Source organism: Carcharodon carcharias, assembly GCF_017639515.1.
Source record: "Carcharodon carcharias isolate sCarCar2 chromosome 37 unlocalized genomic scaffold, sCarCar2.pri SUPER_37_unloc_4, whole genome shotgun sequence".
NCBI classification, from domain to species: Eukaryota; Metazoa; Chordata; class Chondrichthyes; order Lamniformes; family Lamnidae; genus Carcharodon; species Carcharodon carcharias.
The window spans coordinates 294,442-322,140 of record NW_024470769.1 but is presented as its reverse complement, the minus strand read 5'-3'; positions in this window follow the sequence as shown (position 1 = coordinate 322,140).

Sequence of the window (27,699 nt, the reverse complement as noted above, 5' to 3'; positions counted from 1 at the left end):
GGTGTTAATCTCATCCTGTGTTACTCTGAACCCGGTGTTACTCTGACCCCGCTGTTACTCTCTTCCTGGTATTAATCTGATCCTGTTGTTACTCTGATCCTGTGTTACTCTGACACGGTGTTACTCTGATCCTGTGTTACTCTGATCCTGTTTTACTCTGACCCTGCTGTTAATCTGATCCTGGTGTTACTCCGATCCTGTGTTAATATGATTCTGTGTTACTCTAATCCTGTTTTACTCTGACCCCGGTGTTACTCTGAACCTGGTGTTACTCTTACCCTGCTGTTACTCTGACCCCATGTTACTCTGATCCTGTATTACTCTGTCCCTGGTGTTACTCTGACCCTGGTGTTACTCTGATCCTGTTGTTACTCTGACCTGTCTTACTCCTTTCTAGGTGGTATTCTGAGTCAGATGTTACTCTGACTCCACTGTTACTCTGATCCTGTGTTACTCTGATCCTGTGTTACTCTGATACTGGTGTTACTCTGACCCCGATGTTACTCTGACCCTGTATTACTCTGATCCTGGTGTTAATCTGATCCTGGTGTTAATATGATCCTGGAGTTAATCTGATCCTGGTTTTAATCTGACCCTGTGTTACTCTGACCATGTGTTACTCTGACCCCGGTGTTACTCTGACCCTGGTGATACTCTGATATTGTGTTACTCTGACCCCGGTGTTAGTCTGATCCTGTGTTACTCTGAGCCTGGAGACACTCTGATCCTGTGTTACTCTGTCTCTGATGTTACTCTGATCCTGTGTTACACTGACCCTTGTGTTACTCTGATCCTCGTGTTAATCTGATCCTGTGCTACTCTGATCCGTGTTACACTGATCCTGGAGTTAATCTAATCCTGTGTTACTCTGAACCCGGTGTTACTCTGACCCTGGTGATTCTCTGATCTTGTGTTACTCTGACCCCGGTGTTACTCTGACCCCGTGTTACTCTGATCCTGTGTTACTCTGACTCTGGTGTTACTCTGACCCTGGTGTTACTCTGATACTGGTGTTATTCTGACTTGTTTTATTATAATCTAGGTGTTACTCTGACCCCGATGTTACTCTGTCCCCGCTATTACTCTGATCCTGTGTTACTCTGATCATGTTATTAATCTGATCCTGGTGTTACTCTGATCCTGGTATTAATCTGATCCTGTTGTTACTCTGATCCTGTGTTACCCTGACACGGTGTTACTCTGATCCTGTGTTACTCTGATCCTGTGTTACTCTGACCCTGGTGTTAATCTGATCCTGGTGTTACACTGATCCTGTGTTAATATGATTCTGTGTTACTCTAATCCTGTTTTACTCTGACCCCGATGTTACCCTGACACTGTATTACTCTGATCCTGGTGTTAATCTGATCCTGGTGTTACTCTGATCCTGGAGTTAATCTGATCCTGGTTTTAACCTGATCCTGTGTTACTCTGACCCTGTGTTACTCTGACCCTTGTGTTAATCTGACCCCGGTTTTAATCGGAACCCAGTGTTTCTCTGACCCTGTGTTACACTGGCCCTGTGTTACTCTGACCCCGATGTTACTCTGACCCTGGTGATACTCTGATCTTGTGTTACTCTGACCCCGGTGTTAGTCAGATCCTGTGTTACTCTGTCCCTGGAGATACTCTGATCCTGTGTTACTCTGTCTCTGATGTTACTCTGATCCTGTGTTACTCTGACCCCTGTGTTACTCTGATCCTCGTGTTAATCTGATCCTGTGTTACTCTGATCCCGTGTTACTCGGACCCTGGTGTTACTCTGATCCCGTTTTACACCGATCCTCGTGTTAATCTAATCCTGTGTTTCTCTGACCCCGGTGTTACTCTGAACCTGTGTTACTCTGATCCTGTGATACTCTGACCCTGGTGTTATCCTGACCCCGGTGTTACTCTCATCCTGTGTTACTCTGAACCCGGTGTTACTCTGAACCTGTGTTACTCTGACAGCGGTGTTACTCTGATCCTGTGTTACTCTGACCACGGTGTTCCTCTGATCCTGGTGTTACTCTGACATTGTGTAACTCTGACCCCGGATTTAATCTGATCCTGTGTTAGTTTGACCCCCCTGTTAATCTGAACTGGTGTTACTCTGACCCTGGTTTTACTCTGACCCCGTGTTACTTGGATCCTGTGTTACTCTGACCCTGGTGTTACTCTGACACTGGTGTTACTCTGATACTGGTGTTATTCTGACTTGTCTTACTCAAATCTAGCTGTTACTCTGACCCCGATGTTACTCTGACCCCGCTGTTACTCTGATCCTGTGTTACTCTGATCCTGGTATTAATCTGATCCTGGTGTTACTCTGATCCTGGTATTAATCTGATCCTGTTGTTACTCTGATCCTGTGTTACTCTGACACGGTGTTACTCTGATCCTGTGTTACTCTGATCCTGTGTTACTCTGACCCTGGTGTTAATCTGATCCTGGTGTTACTCTGATCCTGTGTTAATATGATTCTGTGTTACTCTAATCCTGTTTTACTCTGACCCCGGTGTTACTCTGAACCTGGTGTTACTCTTACCCTGCTGTTACTCTGACCCCGTGTTACTCTGATCCTGTGTTACTCTGTCCCTGGTGTTACTCTGACCCTGGTGTTACTCTGATCCTGGTGTTACTCTGACGTGTCTTACTCCTTTCTAGGTGGTATTCTGAGTAAGATGTTACTCTGACTGCACTGTTATTCTGATCCTGTGTTACTCTGATCCTCTGTTACTCTGATACTGGTGTTACTCTGACACCGATGTTACTCTGACCCTGTATTACTCTGATCCTGGTGTTAATCTGATCCTGGTGTTAATATGATCCTGGAGTTAATCTGATCCTGGTTTTAGTCTGACCCTGTGTTATTCTGACCCTGTGTTACTCTGACCCAGGTGTTACTCTGACCCTGGTGATACTCTGATCTTGTGTTACTCTGACCCCGGTGTTAGTCTGATCCTGTGTTACTCTGAGCCTGGAGATACTCTGATCCTGTGTTACTCTGTCTCTGATGTTACTCTGATCCTGTGTTACACTGACCCTTGTGTTACTCCGATCCTCGTGTTAATCAGATCCTGTGTTACTCTGGTCCTTTGTTACACTGATCCTGGAGTTAATCTAATCCTGTGTTACTCTGATCCCGGTGTTACTCTGAACCTGTGTTATTCTGATCCTGTGTTACTCTGACCCTGGTTTTACTCTTACACCGATGTTACTCTGACCCTGTATTACTCTGATCCTGGTGTTAATCTGATCCTGGTGTTAATCTGATCCTGTGTTACTCTGACCCTGATGTTACCCTGATCCTGTGTTAACACTGATCCCGGTGTTACTCTGATCGTCGTGTTAATCTGATCGTGGTGTTACTCTGATCCTGTGTTAATCTGATTCTGTGTTACTCTAATCCTGTCTTACTCTGACCCCGGAGTTACTCTGAACCTGGTGTTACTCTGACCCTGGTGTTACTCTGACCCCGTGTTACTCTGATCCTGTGTTACTCTGTCCCTGGTGTTACTCTGACCCTGGTGTTACTCTGACCCTGGTGTTACTCTAACCTGTCTTACTCTAATCTAGGTGGTATTCTGAGCCTGATGTTACTCTGACCCAACTGTTACTCTGATCCTGTGTTACTCGGATCCTGTGTTACTCTGACCCTGGTGTTACTCTGACACCGATGTTACCCTGACCCTGTATTACTCTGATCCTGGTGTTAATCTGATCCTGGTGTTACTCTGATCCTTGTGTTAACCTGATCCCGGTTTTAACCTGATCCTGTGTTACTCTGATTCCCGTGTTACTCAAATCCTGTGTTACTATGACCCCGGTTTTACTCTGATCCTGTGTTACTCTGACCCTGGTGTTACTCTAACCCCAGTGTTACTTTGATCCTGTGTTACTCAAACCTCAATGTTACACTGATCCTGTATTACTCTGACCCTGGTGTTAATCTGATTCTGGTGTTACTCTGATCCTGTGTTAATCTGATTCTGTGTTACTCTAATCCTGTCTTACTCTGACCCCGGAGTTACTCTGAACCTGGTGTTACTCTGACCCTGGTGTTACTCTGACCCCGTGTTACTCTGATCCTGTGTTACTCTGTCCCTGGTGTTACTCTGACCCTGGTGTTACTCTGATCCTGGTGTTAATCTAAGCTGTCTTACTGTAATCTAGGTGGTATTCTGAGCCTGATGTTACTCTGACCCAACTGTTACTCTGATCCTGTGTTACTCGGATCCTGTGTTACTCTGACCCCGGTGTTACTCTGACCCCGATGTTAGCCTGACCCTGTATTACTCTGATCCTGGTGTTAATCTGATCCTGGTGTTACTCTGATCCTGGAGTTAATCTGATCCTGGTTTTAACCTGATCCTGTGTTACTCTGACCCTGTGTTACTCTGGCCCTGTGTTACTCTGACCCCGGTGTTACTCTGAGCCTGGTGATACTCTGATCTTGTATTACTCTGACCCCGGTGTTAGTCTGATCCTGTGTTACTCTGACCCTGGTGTTATCCTGACCCCGATGTTACTCTCATCCTGTGTTACTCTGAACCCGGTCTTACTCTGATCCTGTGTTAACTCTGACCCCGGTGTTACACTGATCCTCATGTTAATCTGAACCTGTGTTACTCTGAACCCGTTTTACTCTGACCCTGGTGTTACTCTGATCGTGTGTAACTCTGATCCTGTGTTATTCTGATCCTGTGCTACTCTGACCATGGTGTTCCTCTGATCCTGTGTTACTCTAACCCCGATGATACTCTGAAACCAGTTTTACTCTGACACCGGTGTTACAATGATCCCGTGTTACTCTGATCCTGTTGTAACTTTGACCCTGATGTTACACTGACCCTGGTGATACTCTGATCTTGTGTTACTCTGACCCCGGTGTTAGTCTGATCCTGTGTTACTCAGACCCTGGAGATACATTGATCCTGTGTTACTCTAACTCTGATATTACTCTGATCCTGTGTCACTCTCACCCCGGTGTTACTCTGAACCTGTGTTACTCTGATCCTGTGTTTTCTGACCCTAGTGTTACTCTGACCCCGGTGTTACACTCATTCTGTGTTAGTCTGAACCCGGTGTTACTCTGATCCTGTTTTACTCTGATCCTGTGTTACTCTGACCCTGGTGTTACTCTGACCCTGGTGTTAATCTCATCCTGTGTTACTCTGAACCCGGTGTTACTCTGACCCCGCTGTTACTCTCTTCCTGGTATTAATCTGATCCTGTTGTTACTCTGATCCTGTGTTACTCTGACCACGGTGTTCCTCTGATCCTGGTGTTACTCTGATATTGTGTAACTCTGACCCCGGTGTTAATCTGATCCTGTGTTAGTCTGACCCCCCTGTTAATCTGAAATGGTGTTACTCTGACCCTGGTTTTACTCTTACCCCGTGTTACTCGGAACCTGTGTTACTCTGACCCTGGTGTTACTCTGACACTGGTGTTACGCTGATACTGGTGTTATTATGACTTGTCTTACTCAAATCTAGCTGTTACTCTGACCCCGATGTTACTCTGACCCCGCTGTTACTCTGATCCTGGTATTAATCTGATCCTGGTGTTACTCTGATCCTGGTATTAATCAAATCCTGTTGTTACTCTGATCCTGTGTTACTCTGACACGGTGTTACTCTGATCCTGTGTTACTCTGATCCTGTGTTACTCTGACCCTGGTGTTAATCTGATCCTGGTGTTACTCTGATCCTGTGTTAATATGATTCTGTGTTACTCTAATCCTGTTTTACTCTGACCCCGGTGTTACTCTGAAACTGGTGTTACTCTTACCCTGCTGTTACTCTGACCCCGTGTTACTCTGATCCTGTGTTACTCTGTCCCTGGTGTTACTCTGATCCTGGTGTTACTCTGATCCTGGAGTTAATCTGATCCTGGTTTTAACCTGATCCTGTGTTACTCTGACCCTGTGTTACTCTGGCCCTGTGTTACTCTGACCCCGGTGTTACTCTGAGCCTGGTGATACTCTGATCTTGTATTACTCTGACCCCGGTGTTAGTCTGATCCTGTGTTACTCTGACCCTGGAGATACTCTGATCCTGTGTTACTCTGTCTCTGAAGTTACTCTGATCCTGTGTTACTCTGACCCCTGTGTTACTCTGATCCTCGTGTTAATCTGATCCTGTGTTACTCTGATCCCGTGTTACTCTGACCCTGGTGTTACTCTGATCCCGTGTTACACTGATCCTTGTGTTAATCTAATCCTGTGTTACTCTGACCCCGGTGTTATTCTGAACCTGTGTTACTCTGATCCTGTGTTACTCTGACCCTGGTGTTATCCTGACCCCGGTGTTACTCTCATCCTGTGTTACTCTGAACCCGGTCTTACTCTGATCCTGTGTTAACTCTGACCCCGGTGTTACACTGATCCTCATGTTAATCTGAACCTGTGTTACTCTGAACCCGTTTTACTCTGACCCTGGTGTTACTCTGATCGTGTGTAACTCTGATCCTGTGTTATTCTGATCCTGTGCTACTCTGACCATGGTGTTCCTCTGATCCTGTGTTACTCTAACCCCGATGATACTCTGAAACCAGTTTTACTCTGACACCGGTGTTACAATGATCCCGTGTTACTCTGATCCTGTTGTAACTTTGACCCTGATGTTACACTGACCCTGGTGATAATCTGATCTTGTGTTACTCTGACCCCGGTGTTAGTCTGATCCTGTGTTACTCAGACCCTGGAGATACATTGATCCTGTGTTACTCTGACTCTGATATTACTCTGATCCTGTGTCACTCTCACCCCGGTGTTACTCTGAACCTGTGTTACTCTGATCCTGTGTTACTCTGACCCTAGTGTTACTCTGACCCCGGTGTTACACTCATTCTGTGTTACTCTGAACCCGGTGTTACTCTGATCCTGTTTTACTCTGATCCTGTGTTACTCTGAACCTGTGTTACTCTGATCCTGTGTTACTCTGACCCTAGTGTTACTCTGACCCCGGTGTTACACTCATTCTGTGTTACTCTGAACCCGGTGTTACTCTGATCCTGTTTTACTCTGATCCTGTGTTACTCTGACCCTGGTGTTACTCTGACCCTGGTGTTAATCTCATCCTGTGTTACTCTGAACCCGGTGTTACTCTGACCCCGCAGTTACTCTCTTCCTGGTATTAATCTGATCCTGTTGTTACTCTGATCCTGTGTTACTCTGACACGGTGTTACTCTGATCCCGTGTTACTCTGATCCTGTTTTACTCTGACCCTGGTGTTAATCTGATCCTGGTGTTACTCTGATCCTGTGTTAATATGATTCTGTGTTACCCTAATCCTGTTTTACTCTGACCCCGGTGTTACTCTGAACCTGGTGTTACTCTTACACTGCTGTTACTCTGACCCCGTGTTACTCTGATCCTGTATTACTCTGATCCTGGTGTTAATCTGATCCTGGTGTTAATCTGATCTTGTGTTACTCTGACCCCTGAGTTAGTCTGATCCTGTGTTACTCTGAGCCTGGAGATACTCTGATCCTGTGTTACTCTGTCTCTGATGTTACTCTGATCCTGTGTTACACTGACCCTTGTGTTACTCTGATCCTCGTGTTAATCTGATCCTGTGTTACTCTGGTCCCTTGTTACACTGATCCTGGAGTTAATCTAATCCTGTGTTACTCTGATCCCGGTGTTACGCTGAACCTGTGTTATTCTGATCCTGTGTTACTCTGACCCTGGTGTTACTCTGACACCGATGTTACTCTGGCCCTGTATTACTCTGATCCTGGTGTTAATCTGATCCTGGTGTTACTCTGATCCTGTGTTACTCTGACCCTGATGTTACCCTGATCCTGTGTTAACACTGACCCCGGTGTTACTCTGATCGTCGTGTTAATCTGATCGTGGTGTTACTCTGATCCTGTGTTAATCTGATTCTGTGTTACTCAAATCCTGTCTTACTCTGACCCCGGAGTTACTCTGAACCTGGTGTTACTCTGACCCTGGTGTTACTCTGACCCCGTGTTACTCTGATCCTTGTTACTCTGTCCCTGGTGTTACTCTGACCCTGGTGTTACTCTGACCCTGGTGTTACTCTAACCTGTCTTACTCTAATCCAGGTGGTATTCTGAGCCTGATGTTACTCTGACCCAACTGTTACTCTGATCCTGTGTTACTCGGATCCTGTGTTACTCTGACCCTGGTGTTACTCTGACCCCGATGTTACCCTGACCCTGTATTACTCTGATCCTGGTGTTAATCTGATCCTGGTGTTACTCTGATCCTGGTGTTAATCTGATCCCGGTTTTAACCTGATCCTGTGTTACTCTGATTCCCGTGTTACTCAAATCCTGTGTTACTATGACCCCGGTTTTACTCTGATCCTCTGTTACTCTGACCCTGGTGTTACTCTAACCCCAGTGTTACTCTGATCCTGTGTTACTCAAACCCCGATGTTTCACTGATCCTGTATTACTCTGACCCTTGTGTTAATCTGATCATGGTGTTACTCTGATCCTGTGTTAATCTGATTCTGTGTTACTCTAATCCTGTCTTACTCTGACCCTGGAGTTACTCTGAACCTGGTGTTACTCTGACCCTGGTGTTACTCTGACCCCGTGTTACTCTGATCCTGTGTTACTCTGTCCCTGGTGTTACTCTGACCCTGTTGTTACTCTGATCCTGGTGTTACTCTAACCTGTTTTACCCTAATCTAGGTGGTATTCTGAGCCTGATGTTATTCTGACCCAACTGTTACTCTGATCCTGTGTTACTCGGATCCTGTGTTACTCTGACCCTGGTGTTACTCTGATCCCGATGTTAGCCTGACCCTGTATTACTCTGATCCTGGTGTTAATCTGATCCTGGTGTTTCTCTGATCCTGGAGTTAATCTGATCCTGGTTTTAACCTGATCCTGTGTTACTCTGACCCTGTTTTAACTCTGGCCCTGTGTTACTCTGACCCCAGTGTTAGTCTGATCCTGTGTTACCCTGACCCTGGTGATACTCTGATCCTGTGTTACTCTGTCTCTGATGTTACTCTGATCCTGTGTTACTCTGACCCCTGTGTTACTCTGATCCTCGTGTTAATCTGATCCTGTGTTACTCTGATCCCGTGTTACTCTGACCCTGGTGTTACTCTGATCCCGTGTTACACTGATCCTTGTGTTAATCTAATTCTGTGTTTCTCTGACCCCGGTGTTATTCTGAACCTGTGTTACTCTGATCCTGTGTTACTCTGACCCTGGTGTTATCCTGACGCCGGTGTTACTCTCATCCTGTGTTACTCTGAACCCGGTGTTACTCTGATCCTGTGTTAACTCTGACCCTGGTGTTACACTGATCCTCATGTTAATCTGAACCTGTGTTACTCTGAACCCGTTTTACTCTGACCCTGGTGTTACTCTGATCGTGTGTAACTCTGATCCTGTGTTATTCTGATCCTGTGCTACTCTGACCATGGTGTTCCTCTGGTTCTGTTTTACTCTAACCATGATGATACTCTGAAACCAGTTTTACTCTGACACCGGTATTACACTGATCCCGTGTTACTCTGATCCTGTTGTAACTTTGACCCTGATGTTACACTGACCCTGGTGATACTCTGATCTTGTGTTACTCTGACCCCGGTGTTAGTCTGATCCTGTGTTACTCTGACCCTGGAGATACATTGATCCTGTGTTACTCTGACTCTGATATTACTCTGATCCTGTGTCACTCTCACCCCGGTGTTACTCTGAACCTGTGTTACTCTGACCCTAGTGTTACTCTGACCCCGGTGTTACTCTCATTCAGTGTTACTCTGAACCCGGTGTTACTCTGATTCTGTGTTAATCTGACCCTGCTGTTACTCTGACCCCGTGTTACGCTGATCCTGTTTAATCTGACCCCGGTGTTACTCTGATCCTGTTTTACTCTGATCCTGTGTTACTCTGACCCTGGTGTTACTCTGACCCTGGTGTTAATCACATCCTGTGTTACTCTGAACCCGGTGTTACTCTGATCCTGTGTTACTCTGATCCCGGTGTTAATCTGATCCTGTGTTACTCTGACCCCGGTGTTCCTCTGATCCCGGTGTTACCCTGATATTGTGTTACTCTGACCCCGGTGTTAATCTGATCCTGTGTTACTCTGACCCCCATGTTAATCTGAACTGGTGTTACTCTGACCCTCGTGTTACTCTGACCCCGTGTTATTCGTATCCTGTGTTACTCTGACCCTGGTGTTATTCAGACCCTGGTGTTACTCTGATCCTGGTGTTACTCTGACGTGTCTTACTGCTTTCTAGGTGGTATTCTGAGTCAGATGTTACTCTGACTCCACTGTTACTCTGATCCTGTGTTACTCTGATCCTGTGTTACTCTGATACTGGTGTTACTCTGACCCCGATGTTACTCTGACCCTCTATTACTCTGATCCTGGTGTTAATCTGATCCTGGTGTTTCTCTGATCCTGGAGTTAATCTGATCCTGGTTTTAACCTGACCCCGTGTTACTCTGATCCTGTGTTACTCTGTCCCTGGTGTTACTCTGACCCTGGTGTTACTCTGATCCTGGTGTTACTCTAACCTGTCTTACCCTAATCTAGGTGGTATTCTGAGCCTGATGTTATTCTGACCCAACTGTTACTCTGATCCTGTGTTACTCGGATCCTGTGTTACTCTGACCCTGGTGTTACTCTGACCCCGATGTTAGCCTGACCCTGTATTACTCTGATCCTGGTGTTAATCTGATCCTGGTGTTTCTCTGATCCTGGAGTTAATCTGATCCTGGTTTTAACCTGATCCTGTGTTACTCTGACCCTGTGTTACTCTGGCCCTGTGTTACTCTGACCCCAGTGTTAGTCTGATCCTGTGTTACCCTGACCCTGGTGATACTCTGATCCTGTGTTACTCTGTCTCTGATGTTACTCTGATCCTGTGTTACTCTGACCCCTGTGTTACTCTGATCCTCGTGTTAATCTGATCCTGTGTTACTCTGATCCCGTGTTACTCTGACCCTGGTGTTACTCTGATCCCGTGTTACACTGATCCTTGTGTTAATCTAATTCTGTGTTTCTCTGACCCCGGTGTTATTCTGAACCTGTGTTACTCTGATCCTGTGTTACTCTGACCCTGGTGTTATCCTGACGCCGGTGTTACTCTCATCCTGTGTTACTCTGAACCCGGTGTTACTCTGATCCTGTGTTAACTCTGACCCTGGTGTTACACTGATCCTCATGTTAATCTGAACCTGTGTTACTCTGAACCCGTTTTACTCTGACCCTGGTGTTACTCTGATCGTGTGTAACTCTGATCCTGTGTTATTCTGATCCTGTGCTACTCTGACCATGGTGTTCCTCTGGTTCTGTTTTACTCTAACCCCGATGATACTCTGAAACCAGTTTTACTCTGACACCGGTATTACACTGATCCCGTGTTACTCTGATCCTGTTGTAACTTTGACCCTGATGTTACACTGACCCTGGTGATACTCTGATCTTGTGTTACTCTGACCCCGGTGTTAGTCTGATCCTGTGTTACTCTGACCCTGGAGATACATTGATCCTGTGTTACTCTGACTCTGATATTACTCTGATCCTGTGTCACTCTCACCCCGGTGTTACTCTGAACCTGTGTTACTCTGACCCTAGTGTTACTCTGACCCCGGTGTTACTCTCATTCAGTGTTACTCTGAACCCGGTGTTACTCTGATCCTGTGTTAATCTGACCCTGCTGTTACTCTGACCCCGTGTTACGCTGATCCTGTTTAATCTGACCCCGGTGTTACTCTGATCCTGTTTTACTCTGATCCTGTGTTACTCTGACCCTGGTGTTACTCTGACCCTGGTGTTAATCACATCCTGTGTTACTCTGAACCCGGTGTTACTCTGATCCTGTGTAACTCTGATCCCGGTGTTAATCTGATCCTGTGTTACTCTGACCCCGGTGTTCCTCTGATCCCGGTGTTACCCTGATATTGTGTTACTCTGACCCCGGTGTTAATCTGATCCTGTGTTACTCTGACCCCCATGTTAATCTGAACTGGTGTTACTCTGACCCTCGTGTTACTCTGACCCCGTGTTATTCGTATCCTGTGTTACTCTGACCCTGGTGTTATTCAGACCCTGGAGTTACTCTGATCCTGGTGTTACTCTGACGTGTCTTACTGCTTTCTAGGTGGTATTCTGAGTCAGATGTTACTCTGACTCCACTGTTACTCTGATCCTGTGTTACTCTGATCCTGTGTTACTCTGATACTGGTGTTACTCTGACCCCGATGTTACTCTGACCCTGTATTACTCTGATCCTGGTGTTAATCTGATCCTGGTGTTAATATGATCCTGGAGTTAATCTGATCCTGGTTTTAATCTGACCCTGTGTTACTCTGACCATGTGTTACTCTGACCCCGGTGTTACTCTGACCCTGGTGATACTCTGATATTGTGTTACTCTGACCCCGGTGTTAGTCTGATCCTCTGTTACTCTGAGCCTGGAGATACTCTGATCCTGTGTTACTCTGTCTCTGATGTTACTCTGATCCTGTGTTACACTGACCCTTGTGTTACTCTGATCCTCGTGTTAATCTGATCCTGTGTTACTCTGATCCGTGTTACACTGATCCTGGAGTTAATCTAATCCTGTGTTACTCTGATCCCGGTGTTACTCTGAACCTGTGTTATTCTGATCCTGTGTTACTCTAACCCTGGTGTTACTCTTACCCCGATGTTACTCTGACCCTGTATTACTCTGATCCTGGTGTTAATCTGATCCTGGTGTTACTCTGATCCTGTGTTACTCTGATCCTGTGTTACTCTGACCCTTGTGTCACTCTGATCCGATGTTACTCTGATCCTGTATTACTCTGTCCCTGGTATTAATCTGATCCTGGTTTTACTCTGATCCTGTGTTAATCTGATTCTGTGTTACTCTAATCCTGTCTTACTCTGACCCTGGAGTTACTCTGAACCTGGTGTTACTCTCACCCTGGTGTTACTCTGACCCCGTGTTACTCTGATCCTGTGTTACTCTGTCCCTGGTTTTTCTCTGACCCTGGTGTTACTCTGATCCTGGTGTTACTCTAATCTGTTTTACTCTAATCTAGGTGGTATTCTGAGCCTGATGTTACTCTGACCCAACTGTTACTCTGATCCTGTGTTACTCGGATCCTGTGTTACTCTGACCCTGGTGTTACTCTGACCCCGATGTTACCCTGACCCTGTATTACTCTGATCCTGGTGTTAATCTGATCCTGGTGTTACTCTGATCCTGGAGTTAATCTGATCCTGGTTTTAACCTGATCCTGTGTTACTCTGACCCTGTGTTACTCTGATCCTTGTGTTAATCTGACCTCGGTTTTACTCTGGCCCCAGTGTTTCTCTGACCCTGTGTTACTCTGGCCCTGTGTTACTCTGACCCCGGTGTTACTCTGACCCTGGTGATACTCTGATCTTGTGTTACTCTGTTCCCGGTGTTAGTCTGATCCTGTGTTACTCTGACCCTGGAGATACTCTGATCCTGTGTTACTCTGTCCCTGTCTTACTCTGATCCCGGAGTTACTCTGACCCCTGTGTTACTCTGATCCTCGTGTTAATCTGATCCTGTGTTACTCTGATCCCGTGTTACTCTGACCCTGGTGTTACTCTGATCCCGTGTTACACTGATCCTCGTGTTAATCTAATCCTGTGTTACTCTGACCCCGGTGTTACTCTGAACCTTTGTTGCTCTGATCCTGTGTTACTCTGATCCTGGTGTTATCCTGACCCAGGTGTTACTCGCATTCTGTGTTACTCTGACCCCGGTGTTACTCTGATCCTGTGTTACTCTGACCCTGGTGTTACTCTGACCCTGGTGTTAATCTCATCCTGTGTTACTCTGAACCCGGTGTTACTCTGACCCCGCTGTTACTCTCTTCCTGGTATTAATCTGATCCTGTTGTTACTCTGATCCTGTGTTACTCTGACCACGGTGTTCCTCTGATCCTGGTGTTACTCTGATATTGTGTAACTCTGACCCCGGTGTTAATCTGATCCTGTGTTAGTCTGACCCCCCTGTTAATCTGAAATGGTGTTACTCTGACCCTGGTTTTACTCTTACCCCGTGTTACTCGGAACCTGTGTTACTCTGACACTGGTGTTACTCTGATACTGGTGTTATTCTGACTTGTCTTACTCAAATCTAGCTGTTACTCTGACCCCGATGTTACTCTGACCCCGCTGTTACTCTGATCCTGGTATTAATCTGATCCTGGTGTTACTCTGATCCTGGTATTAATCAAATCCTGTTGTTACTCTGATCCTGTGTTACTCTGACACGGTGTTACTCTGATCCTGTGTTACTCTGATCCTGTGTTACTCTGACCCTGGTGTTAATCTGATCCTGGTGTTACTCTGATCCTGTGTTAATATGATTCTGTGTTACTCTAATCCTGTTTTACTCTGACCCCGGTGTTACTCTGAACCTGGTGTTACTCTTACCCTGCTGTTACTCTGACCCCGTGTTACTCTGATCCTGTGTTACTCTGTCCCTGGTGTTACTCTGATCCTGGTGTTACTCTGATCCTGGAGTTAATCTGATCCTGGTTTTAACCTGATCCTGTGTTACTCTGACCCTGTGTTACTCTGGCCCTGTGTTACTCTGACCCCGGTGTTACTCTGAGCCTGGTGATACTCTGATCTTGTATTACTCTGACCCCGGTGTTAGTCTGATCCTGTGTTACTCTGACCCTGGAGATACTCTGATCCTGTGTTACTCTGTCTCTGAAGTTACTCTGATCCTGTGTTACTCTGACCCCTGTGTTACTCTGATCCTCGTGTTAATCTGATCCTGTGTTACTCTGATCCCGTGTTACTCTGACCCTGGTGTTACTCTGATCCCGTGTTACACTGATCCTTGTGTTAATCTAATCCTGTGTTACTCTGACCCCGGTGTTATTCTGAACCTGTGTTACTCTGATCCTGTGTTACTCTGACCCTGGTGTTATCCTGACCCCGGTGTTACTCTCATCCTGTGTTACTCTGAACCCGGTGTTACTCTGATCCTGTGTTAACTCTGACCCCGGTGTTACACTGATCCTCATGTTAATCTGAACCTGTGTTACTCTGAACCCGTTTTACTCTGACCCTGGTGTTACTCTGATCGTGTGTAACTCTGATCCTGTGTTATTCTGATCCTGTGCTACTCTGACCATGGTGTTCCTCTGATCCTGTGTTACTCTAACCCCGATGATACTCTGAAACCAGTTTTACTCTGACACCGGTGTTACAATGATCCCGTGTTACTCTGATCCTGTTGTAACTTTGACCCTGATGTTACACTGACCCTGGTGATAATCTGATCTTGTGTTACTCTGACCCCGGTGTTAGTCTGATCCTGTGTTACTCAGACCCTGGAGATACATTGATCCTGTGTTACTCTGACTCTGATATTACTCTGATCCTGTGTCACTCTCACCCCGGTGTTACTCTGAACCTGTGTTACTCTGATCCTGTGTTACTCTGACCCTAGTGTTACTCTGACCCCGGTGTTACACTCATTCTGTGTTACTCTGAACCCGGTGTTACTCTGATCCTGTTTTACTCTGATCCTGTGTTACTCTGACCCTGGTGTTACTCTGACCCTGGTGTTAATCTCATCCTGTGTTACTCTGAACCCGGTGTTACTCTGACCCCGCAGTTACTCTCTTCCTGGTATTAATCTGATCCTGTTGTTACTCTGATCCTGTGTTATTCTGACACGGTGTTACTCTGATCCCGTGTTACTCTGATCCTGTTTTACTCTGACCCTGGTGTTAATCTGATCCTGGTGTTACTCTGATCCTGTGTTAATATGATTCTGTGTTACCCTAATCCTGTTTTACTCTGACCCCGGTGTTACTCTGAACCTGGTGTTACTCTTACACTGCTGTTACTCTGACCCCGTGTTACTCTGATCCTGTATTACTCTGATCCTGGTGTTAATCTGATCCTGGTGTTAATCTGATCTTGTGTTACTCTGACCCCTGAGTTAGTCTGATCCTGTGTTACTCTGAGCCTGGAGATACTCTGATCCTGTGTTACTCTGTCTCTGATGTTACTCTGATCCTGTGTTACACTGACCCTTGTGTTACTCTGATCCTCGTGTTAATCTGATCCTGTGTTACTCTGGTCCCTTGTTACACTGATCCTGGAGTTAATCTAATCCTGTGTTACTCTGATCCCGGTGTTACTCTGAACCTGTGTTATTCTGATCCTGTGTTACTCTGACCCTGGTGTTACTCTGACACCGATGTTACTCTGGCCCTGTATTACTCTGATCCTGGTGTTAATCTGATCCTGGTGTTACTCTGATCCTGTGTTACTCTGACCCTGATGTTACCCTGATCCTGTGTTAACACTGACCCCGGTGTTACTCTGATCGTCGTGTTAATCTGATCGTGGTGTTACTCTGATCCTGTGTTAATCTGATTCTGTGTTACTCAAATCCTGTCTTACTCTGACCCCGGAGTTACTCTGAACCTGGTGTTACTCTGACCCTGGTGTTACTCTGACCCCGTGTTACTCTGATCCTTGTTACTCTGTCCCTGGTGTTACTCTGACCCTGGTGTTACTCTGACCCTGGTGTTACTCTAACCTGTCTTACTCTAATCCAGGTGGTATTCTGAGCCTGATGTTACTCTGACCCAACTGTTACTCTGATCCTGTGTTACTCGGATCCTGTGTTACTCTGACCCTGGTGTTACTCTGACCCCGATGTTACCCTGACCCTGTATTACTCTGATCCTGGTGTTAATCTGATCCTGGTGTTACTCTGATCCTGGTGTTAATCTGATCCCGGTTTTAACCTGATCCTGTGTTACTCTGATTCCCGTGTTACTCAAATCCTGTGTTACTATGACCCCGGTTTTACTCTGATCCTGTGTTACTCTGACCCTGGTGTTACTCTAACCCCAGTGTTACTCTGATCCTGTGTTACTCAAACCCCGATGTTTCACTGATCCTGTATTACTCTGACCCTTGTGTTAATCTGATCATGGTGTTACTCTGATCCTGTGTTAATCTGATTCTGTGTTACTCTAATCCTGTCTTACTCTGACCCTGGAGTTACTCTGAACCTGGTGTTACTCTGACCCTGGTGTTACTCTGACCCCGTGTTACTCTGATCCTGTGTTACTCTGTCCCTGGTGTTACTCTGACCCTGTTGTTACTCTGATCCTGGTGTTACTCTAACCTGTCTTACCCTAATCTAGGTGGTATTCTGAGCCTGATGTTATTCTGACCCAACTGTTACTCTGATCCTGTGTTACTCGGATCCTGTGTTACTCTGACCCTGGTGTTACTCTGATCCCGATGTTAGCCTGACCCTGTATTACTCTGATCCTGGTGTTAATCTGATCCTGGTGTTTCTCTGATCCTGGAGTTAATCTGATCCTGGTTTTAACCTGATCCTGTGTTACTCTGACCCTGTTTTAACTCTGGCCCTGTGTTACTCTGACCCCAGTGTTAGTCTGATCCTGTGTTACCCTGACCCTGGTGATACTCTGATCCTGTGTTACTCTGTCTCTGATGTTACTCTGATCCTGTGTTACTCTGACCCCTGTGTTACTCTGATCCTCGTGTTAATCTGATCCTGTGTTACTCTGATCCCGTGTTACTCTGACCCTGGTGTTACTCTGATCCCGTGTTACACTGATCCTTGTGTTAATCTAATTCTGTGTTTCTCTGACCCCGGTGTTATTCTGAACCTGTGTTACTCTGATCCTGTGTTACTCTGACCCTGGTGTTATCCTGACGCCGGTGTTACTCTCATCCTGTGTTACTCTGAACCCGGTGTTACTCTGATCCTGTGTTAACTCTGACCCTGGTGTTACACTGATCCTCATGTTAATCTGAACCTGTGTTACTCTGAACCCGTTTTACTCTGACCCTGGTGTTACTCTGATCGTGTGTAACTCTGATCCTGTGTTATTCTGATCCTGTGCTACTCTGACCATGGTGTTCCTCTGGTTCTGTTTTACTCTAACCATGATGATACTCTGAAACCAGTTTTACTCTGACACCGGTATTACACTGATCCCGTGTTACTCTGATCCTGTTGTAACTTTGACCCTGATGTTACACTGACCCTGGTGATACTCTGATCTTGTGTTACTCTGACCCCGGTGTTAGTCTGATCCTGTGTTACTCTGACCCTGGAGATACATTGATCCTGTGTTACTCTGACTCTGATATTACTCTGATCCTGTGTCACTCTCACCCCGGTGTTACTCTGAACCTGTGTTACTCTGACCCTAGTGTTACTCTGACCCCGGTGTTACTCTCATTCAGTGTTACTCTGAACCCGGTGTTACTCTGATTCTGTGTTAATCTGACCCTGCTGTTACTCTGACCCCGTGTTACGCTGATCCTGTTTAATCTGACCCCGGTGTTACTCTGATCCTGTTTTACTCTGATCCTGTGTTACTCTGACCCTGGTGTTACTCTGACCCTGGTGTTAATCACATCCTGTGTTACTCTGAACCCGGTGTTACTCTGATCCTGTGTTACTCTGATCCCGGTGTTAATCTGATCCTGTGTTACTCTGACCCCGGTGTTCCTCTGATCCCGGTGTTACCCTGATATTGTGTTACTCTGACCCCGGTGTTAATCTGATCCTGTGTTACTCTGACCCCCATGTTAATCTGAACTGGTGTTACTCTGACCCTCGTGTTACTCTGACCCCGTGTTATTCGTATCCTGTGTTACTCTGACCCTGGTGTTATTCAGACCCTGGTGTTACTCTGATCCTGGTGTTACTCTGACGTGTCTTACTGCTTTCTAGGTGGTATTCTGAGTCAGATGTTACTCTGACTCCACTGTTACTCTGATCCTGTGTTACTCTGATCCTGTGTTACTCTGATACTGGTGTTACTCTGACCCCGATGTTACTCTGACCCTCTATTACTCTGATCCTGGTGTTAATCTGATCCTGGTGTTTCTCTGATCCTGGAGTTAATCTGATCCTGGTTTTAACCTGACCCCGTGTTACTCTGATCCTGTGTTACTCTGTCCCTGGTGTTACTCTGACCCTGGTGTTACTCTGATCCTGGTGTTACTCTAACCTGTCTTACCCTAATCTAGGTGGTATTCTGAGCCTGATGTTATTCTGACCCAACTGTTACTCTGATCCTGTGTTACTCGGATCCTGTGTTACTCTGACCCTGGTGTTACTCTGACCCCGATGTTAGCCTGACCCTGTATTACTCTGATCCTGGTGTTAATCTGATCCTGGTGTTTCTCTGATCCTGGAGTTAATCTGATCCTGGTTTTAACCTGATCCTGTGTTACTCTGACCCTGTGTTACTCTGGCCCTGTGTTACTCTGACCCCAGTGTTAGTCTGATCCTGTGTTACCCTGACCCTGGTGATACTCTGATCCTGTGTTACTCTGTCTCTGATGTTACTCTGATCCTGTGTTACTCTGACCCCTGTGTTACTCTGATCCTCGTGTTAATCTGATCCTGTGTTACTCTGATCCCGTGTTACTCTGACCCTGGTGTTACTCTGATCCCGTGTTACACTGATCCTTGTGTTAATCTAATTCTGTGTTTCTCTGACCCCGGTGTTATTCTGAACCTGTGTTACTCTGATCCTGTGTTACTCTGACCCTGGTGTTATCCTGACGCCGGTGTTACTCTCATCCTGTGTTACTCTGAACCCGGTGTTACTCTGATCCTGTGTTAACTCTGACCCTGGTGTTACACTGATCCTCATGTTAATCTGAACCTGTGTTACTCTGAACCCGTTTTACTCTGACCCTGGTGTTACTCTGATCGTGTGTAACTCTGATCCTGTGTTATTCTGATCCTGTGCTACTCTGACCATGGTGTTCCTCTGGTTCTGTTTTACTCTAACCCCGATGATACTCTGAAACCAGTTTTACTCTGACACCGGTATTACACTGATCCCGTGTTACTCTGATCCTGTTGTAACTTTGACCCTGATGTTACACTGACCCTGGTGATACTCTGATCTTGTGTTACTCTGACCCCGGTGTTAGTCTGATCCTGTGTTACTCTGACCCTGGAGATACATTGATCCTGTGTTACTCTGACTCTGATATTACTCTGATCCTGTGTCACTCTCACCCCGGTGTTACTCTGAACCTGTGTTACTCTGACCCTAGTGTTACTCTGACCCCGGTGTTACTCTCATTCAGTGTTACTCTGAACCCGGTGTTACTCTGATCCTGTGTTAATCTGACCCTGCTGTTACTCTGACCCCGTGTTACGCTGATCCTGTTTAATCTGACCCCGGTGTTACTCTGATCCTGTTTTACTCTGATCCTGTGTTACTCTGACCCTGGTGTTACTCTGACCCTGGTGTTAATCACATCCTGTGTTACTCTGAACCCGGTGTTACTCTGATCCTGTGTTACTCTGATCCCGGTGTTAAACTGATCCTGTGTTACTCTGACCCCGGTGTTCCTCTGATCCCGGTGTTACCCTGATATTGTGTTACTCTGACCCCGGTGTTAATCTGATCCTGTGTTACTCTGACCCCCATGTTAATCTGAACTGGTGTTACTCTGACCCTCGTGTTACTCTGACCCCGTGTTATTCGTATCCTGTGTTACTCTGACCCTGGTGTTATTCAGACCCTGGAGTTACTCTGATCCTGGTGTTACTCTGACGTGTCTTACTGCTTTCTAGGTGGTATTCTGAGTCAGATGTTACTCTGACTCCACTGTTACTCTGATCCTGTGTTACTCTGATCCTGTGTTACTCTGATACTGGTGTTACTCTGACCCCGATGTTACTCTGACCCTGTATTACTCTGATCCTGGTGTTAATCTGATCCTGGTGTTAATATGATCCTGGAGTTAATCTGATCCTGGTTTTAATCTGACCCTGTGTTACTCTGACCATGTGTTACTCTGACCCCGGTGTTACTCTGACCCTGGTGATACTCTGATATTGTGTTACTCTGACCCCGGTGTTAGTCTGATCCTCTGTTACTCTGAGCCTGGAGATACTCTGATCCTGTGTTACTCTGTCTCTGATGTTACTCTGATCCTGTGTTACACTGACCCTTGTGTTACTCTGATCCTCGTGTTAATCTGATCCTGTGTTACTCTGATCCGTGTTACACTGATCCTGGAGTTAATCTAATCCTGTGTTACTCTGATCCCGGTGTTACTCTGAACCTGTGTTATTCTGATCCTGTGTTACTCTAACCCTGGTGTTACTCTTACCCCGATGTTACTCTGACCCTGTATTACTCTGATCCTGGTGTTAATCTGATCCTGGTGTTACTCTGATCCTGTGTTACTCTGATCCTGTGTTACTCTGACCCTTGTGTCACTCTGATCCGATGTTACTCTGATCCTGTATTACTCTGTCCCTGGTATTAATCTGATCCTGGTTTTACTCTGATCCTGTGTTAATCTGATTCTGTGTTACTCTAATCCTGTCTTACTCTGACCCTGGAGTTACTCTGAACCTGGTGTTACTCTCACCCTGGTGTTACTCTGACCCCGTGTTACTCTGATCCTGTGTTACTCTGTCCCTGGTTTTTCTCTGACCCTGGTGTTACTCTGATCCTGGTGTTACTCTAATCTGTTTTACTCTAATCTAGGTGGTATTCTGAGCCTGATGTTACTCTGACCCAACTGTTACTCTGATCCTGTGTTACTCGGATCCTGTGTTACTCTGACCCTGGTGTTACTCTGACCCCGATGTTACCCTGACCCTGTATTACTCTGATCCTGGTGTTAATCTGATCCTGGTGTTACTCTGATCCTGGAGTTAATCTGATCCTGGTTTTAACCTGATCCTGTGTTACTCTGACCCTGTGTTACTCTGATCCTTGTGTTAATCTGACCTCGGTTTTACTCTGGCCCCAGTGTTTCTCTGACCCTGTGTTACTCTGGCCCTGTGTTACTCTGACCCCGGTGTTACTCTGACCCTGGTGATACTCTGATCTTGTGTTACTCTGTTCCCGGTGTTAGTCTGATCCTGTGTTACTCTGTCCCTGTCTTACTCTGATCCCGGAGTTACTCTGACCCCTGTGTTACTCTGATCCTCGTGTTAATCTGATCCTGTGTTACTCTGATCCCGTGTTACTCTGACCCTGGTGTTACTCTGATCCCGTGTTACACTGATCCTCGTGTTAATCTAATCCTGTGTTACTCTGACCCCGGTGTTACTCTGAACCTTTGTTGCTCTGATCCTGTGTTACTCTGATCCTGGTGTTATCCTGACCCAGGTGTTACTCGCATTCTGTGTTACTCTGACCCCGGTGTTACTCTGATCCTGTGTTACTCTGACCCTGGTGTTACTCTGACCCTGGTGTTAATCTCATCCTGTGTTACTCTGAACCCGGTGTTACTCTGACCCCGCTGTTACTCTCTTCCTGGTATTAATCTGATCCTGTTGTTACTCTGATCCTGTGTTACTCTGACCACGGTGTTCCTCTGATCCTGGTGTTACTCTGATATTGTGTAACTCTGACCCCGGTGTTAATCTGATCCTGTGTTAGTCTGACCCCCCTGTTAATCTGAAATGGTGTTACTCTGACCCTGGTTTTACTCTTACCCCGTGTTACTCGGAACCTGTGTTACTCTGACCCTGGTGTTACTCTGACACTGGTGTTACTCTGATACTGGTGTTATTCTGACTTGTCTTACTCAAATCTAGCTGTTACTCTGACCCCGATGTTACTCTGACCCCGCTGTTACTCTGATCCTGGTATTAATCTGATCCTGGTGTTACTCTGATCCTGGTATTAATCAAATCCTGTTGTTACTCTGATCCTGTGTTACTCTGACACGGTGTTACTCTGATCCTGTGTTACTCTGATCCTGTGTTACTCTGACCCTGGTGTTAATCTGATCCTGGTGTTACTCTGATCCTGTGTTAATATGATTCTGTGTTACTCTAATCCTGTTTTACTCTGACCCCGGTGTTACTCTGAACCTGGTGTTACTCTTACCCTGCTGTTACTCTGACCCCGTGTTACTCTGATCCTGTGTTACTCTGTCCCTGGTGTTACTCTGACCCTGGTGTTACTCTGATCCTGGAGTTAATCTGATCCTGGTTTTAACCTGATCCTGTGTTACTCTGACCCTGTGTTACTCTGGCCCTGTGTTACTCTGATCCCGGTGTTACCCTGATATTGTGTTACTCTGACCCCGGTGTTAATCTGATCCTGTGTTACTCTGACCCCCATGTTAATCTGAACTGGTGTTACTCTGACCCTCGTGTTACTCTGACCCCGTGTTATTCGTATCCTGTGTTACTCTGACCCTGGTGTTATTCAGACCCTGGAGTTACTCTGATCCTGGTGTTACTCTGACGTGTCTTACTGCTTTCTAGGTGGTATTCTGAGTCAGATGTTACTCTGACTCCACTGTTACTCTGATCCTGTGTTACTCTGATCCTGTGTTACTCTGATACTGGTGTTACTCTGACCCCGATGTTACTCTGACCCTGTATTACTCTGATCCTGGTGTTAATCTGATCCTGGTGTTAATATGATCCTGGAGTTAATCTGATCCTGGTTTTAATCTGACCCTGTGTTACTCTGACCATGTGTTACTCTGACCCCGGTGTTACTCTGACCCTGGTGATACTCTGATATTGTGTTACTCTGACCCCGGTGTTAGTCTGATCCTCTGTTACTCTGAGCCTGGAGATACTCTGATCCTGTGTTACTCTGTCTCTGATGTTACTCTGATCCTGTGTTACACTGACCCTTGTGTTACTCTGATCCTCGTGTTAATCTGATCCTGTGTTACTCTGATCCGTGTTACACTGATCCTGGAGTTAATCTAATCCTGTGTTACTCTGATCCCGGTGTTACTCTGAACCTGTGTTATTCTGATCCTGTGTTACTCTAACCCTGGTGTTACTCTTACCCCGATGTTACTCTGACCCTGTATTACTCTGATCCTGGTGTTAATCTGATCCTGGTGTTACTCTGATCCTGTGTTACTCTGATCCTGTGTTACTCTGACCCTTGTGTCACTCTGATCCGATGTTACTCTGATCCTGTATTACTCTGTCCCTGGTATTAATCTGATCCTGGTTTTACTCTGATCCTGTGTTAATCTGATTCTGTGTTACTCTAATCCTGTCTTACTCTGACCCTGGAGTTACTCTGAACCTGGTGTTACTCTCACCCTGGTGTTACTCTGACCCCGTGTTACTCTGATCCTGTGTTACTCTGTCCCTGGTTTTTCTCTGACCCTGGTGTTACTCTGATCCTGGTGTTACTCTAATCTCTTTTACTCTAATCTAGGTGGTATTCTGAGCCTGATGTTACTCTGACCCAACTGTTACTCTGATCCTGTGTTACTCGGATCCTGTGTTACTCTGACCCTGGTGTTACTCTGACCCCGATGTTACCCTGACCCTGTATTACTCTGATCCTGGTGTTAATCTGATCCTGGTGTTACTCTGATCCTGGAGTTAATCTGATCCTGGTTTTAACCTGATCCTGTGTTACTCTGACCCTGTGTTACTCTGATCCTTGTGTTAATCTGACCTCGGTTTTACTCTGGCCCCAGTGTTTCTCTGACCCTGTGTTACTCTGGCCCTGTGTTACTCTGACCCCGGTGTTACTCTGACCCTGGTGATACTCTGATCTTGTGTTACTCTGTTCCCGGTGTTAGTCTGATCCTGTGTTACTCTGACCCTGGAGATACTCTGATCCTGTGTTACTCTGTCCCTGTGTTACTCTGATCCCGGAGTTACTCTGACCCCTGTGTTACTCTGATCCTCGTGTTAATCTGATCCTGTGTTACTCTGATCCCGTGTTACTCTGACCCTGGTGTTACTCTGATCCCGTGTTACACTGATCCTCGTGTTAATCTAATCCTGTGTTACTCTGACCCCGGTGTTACTCTGAACCTTTGTTGCTCTGATCCTGTGTTACTCTGATCCTGGTGTTATCCTGACCCAGGTGTTACTCGCATTCTGTGTTACTCTGACCCCGGTGTTACTCTGATCCTGTGTTACTCTGACCACGGTGTTCCTCTGATCCCGGTGTTACTCTGATATTGTGTAACTCTGACCCCGGTGTTAATCTGATCCTGTGTTAGTCTGACCCCCCTGTTAATCGGAACTGGTGTTACTCTGACCCTGGTGTTACTCTGACCCCGTGTTACTCGGATCCTGTGTTACTCTGACCCTGGTGTTACTCTGACCCTGGTGTTACTATGATACTGGTGTTACTCTGACCTGTCTTACTCTAATCTAGGTGTTACTCTGACCCCGATGTTACTCTGACCCCGCTGTTACTCTGATCCTGTGTTACCCTGTTCCTGGTATTAATCTGATCCTTGTGTTACTCTGATCCTGTGTTACTCTGACCCTGTGTTACTCTGATCCTGTGTTACTCTGACCTCGGTGTTACTCTGATCCTGTGTTACTCTAATCCTGCGTTACTCTGACCCTGATGTTACTCTGACCCCGATGTTACTCTGACCCTGTATTACTCTGATCCTGGTGTTAATCTGATCCTGTTGTTACTCTGATCCTGTGTTACTCTGATTCTGGTATTACTCTAATCCTGTATTACTCTGACCCCGTTGTTACTCTGATCCTGTGTTACTCTGACCACGGTGTTACTCTGATTCTGTGTTTTTCTGATCCTGTGTTACTCTGACCCTGGTGTTACTCTGACCCCGATATAACTCTGACCCTGTATTACTCTGACCACGGTGTTACTCTGATTCTGTGTTTTTCTGATCCTGTGTTACTCTGACCCTGGTGTTGCTCTGACCCCGATATAACTCTGACCCTGTATTACTCTGACCCCGGTGTTACTCTGATCCTGTGTTACTCTGATCCTGTGTTACCTTGACCCTTGTGTTACTCTGACCCCAATGTTACTCTGACCCTGTATTATTCCGACCCCAGTGTTACTCCGATCCTGTTTTACACTGACCCAGTTGATACACTGATCCTGTGTTACTCTGACCCTGATGTTACCCTGATCCTGTGTTAACTCTGACCCCGGTGTTACACTGATCCTCATGTTAATCTGAACCTTTATTACTCTGAACCCGTTTTACTCTGACCCTGGTGTTACTCTGATCGTGTGTAACTCTGATCCTGTGTTATTCTGATCCTGTGTTATTCTGACCATGGTGTTGCTCTGATCCTGTGTTACTCAAACCCCGATGATACTCTGAAACCAGTTTTACTCTGACACCGGTGTTACACTGATCCCGTGTTACTCTGATCCTGTTGTAACTTTGACCCTGATGTTACACTGACCCTGGTGATACTCTGATCTTGTGTTACTCTGACCCCGGTGTTAGTCTGATCCTGTGTTACTCTGACCCTGGAGATACTTTGATCCTGTGTTACTCTGACTCTGATATTACTCTGATCCTGTGTCACTCTCACCCCGGTGTTACTCTGAACCTGTGTTACTCTGATCCTGTTTTACTCTGACCCTAGTGTTACTCTGACCCCGGTGATACTCTCATTCTGTGTTACTCTGAAACCGGTGTTAATCTGATCCTGTGTTAATCTGACCCTGCTGTTACTCTGACCCCGTGTTACGCTGATCCTGTTTAATCTGACCGCGGTGTTACTCTGATCCTGTTTTACTCTGATCCTGTGTTACTCTGACCCTGGTGTTACTCTGACCCTGGTGTTAATCTCATCCTGTGTTACTCTGAACCTGGTGTTACTCTGATCCTATGTTACTCTGACCCCGGTGTTACTCTGATCCTGTGTTACTCTGACCCCGGTGTTCCTCTGATCCCAGTGTTACTCTGATATTGTGTAACTCTGACCCCGGTGTTAATCTGATCCTGTGTTACTCTGACCCCCATGTTAATCTGAACTGGTGTTATTCTGACCCTGGTGTTATTCTGACCCCGTGTTACTCGGATCCTGTTTAATCTGACCCCGGTGTTACTCTGATCCAGTTTTACTCTGACCCTGGTGTTTGTCTGACCTGTCTTACTCTTATCTATGTGTTACTCTGACCCCGATGTTACTCTGACCCCGCTGTTACTCTGATCCTGTGTTACTCTGATCCTGGTATTAATCTGATCCTGTTGTTACTCTGATCCTGTGTTACTCTGACACGGTGTTACTCTGATCCTGTGTTAATATGATACTGTGTTACTCTGCTCCTGTGTTACTCTGACCCTGGTGTTACTCTGACCCCGGTGTTACTCTCATCCTGTGTTACTCTTAACCCCGTGTTACTCTGATCCTGTGTTCATCTGACCCTGCTGTTACTCTGACCCCGTGTTACGCTGATCCTGTTTAATCTGACCCCGGTGTTACTCTGATCCTGTTTTACTCTGACCCTGGTGTTACTCTGATCCTGGTGTTACTCTGATCCTGTCTTACTGTAATGTAGGTGTTACTCTGACCCTGATGTTACTCTGATCCTGTGTTACCCTGACCCAGATGTTAATCTGATCCTGTGTTACTCTGACCCCGGTGTTAATCAGACCCTGGTGTTACTCTGACTCTGGTGTTACTCAGATCCTGGTTTTACTCTGATCGTGTCTTACTCTAATCTAGGTGTTACTCTGACCACAATGTTACTCTGACCCCGCTGTTACTCTGATCCTGTGTTACTCTGATCCTGTGTTACTCTGATCACTTGTTACTCTGAGCTTGGTGTTACTTTGTCCCCGATGTTTCTCTGATCCTGTGTTACTCTGATCCTGTTGTTAATCTGATCCTGGTGTTACTCTGATCCTGTATTACTCTGATCCTTTTGATACTCTAATCCTGTGTTACTTTGACCCTGGTGTTACTCTGACCTGGTGTTACTCTGATCCTTTGTTATTC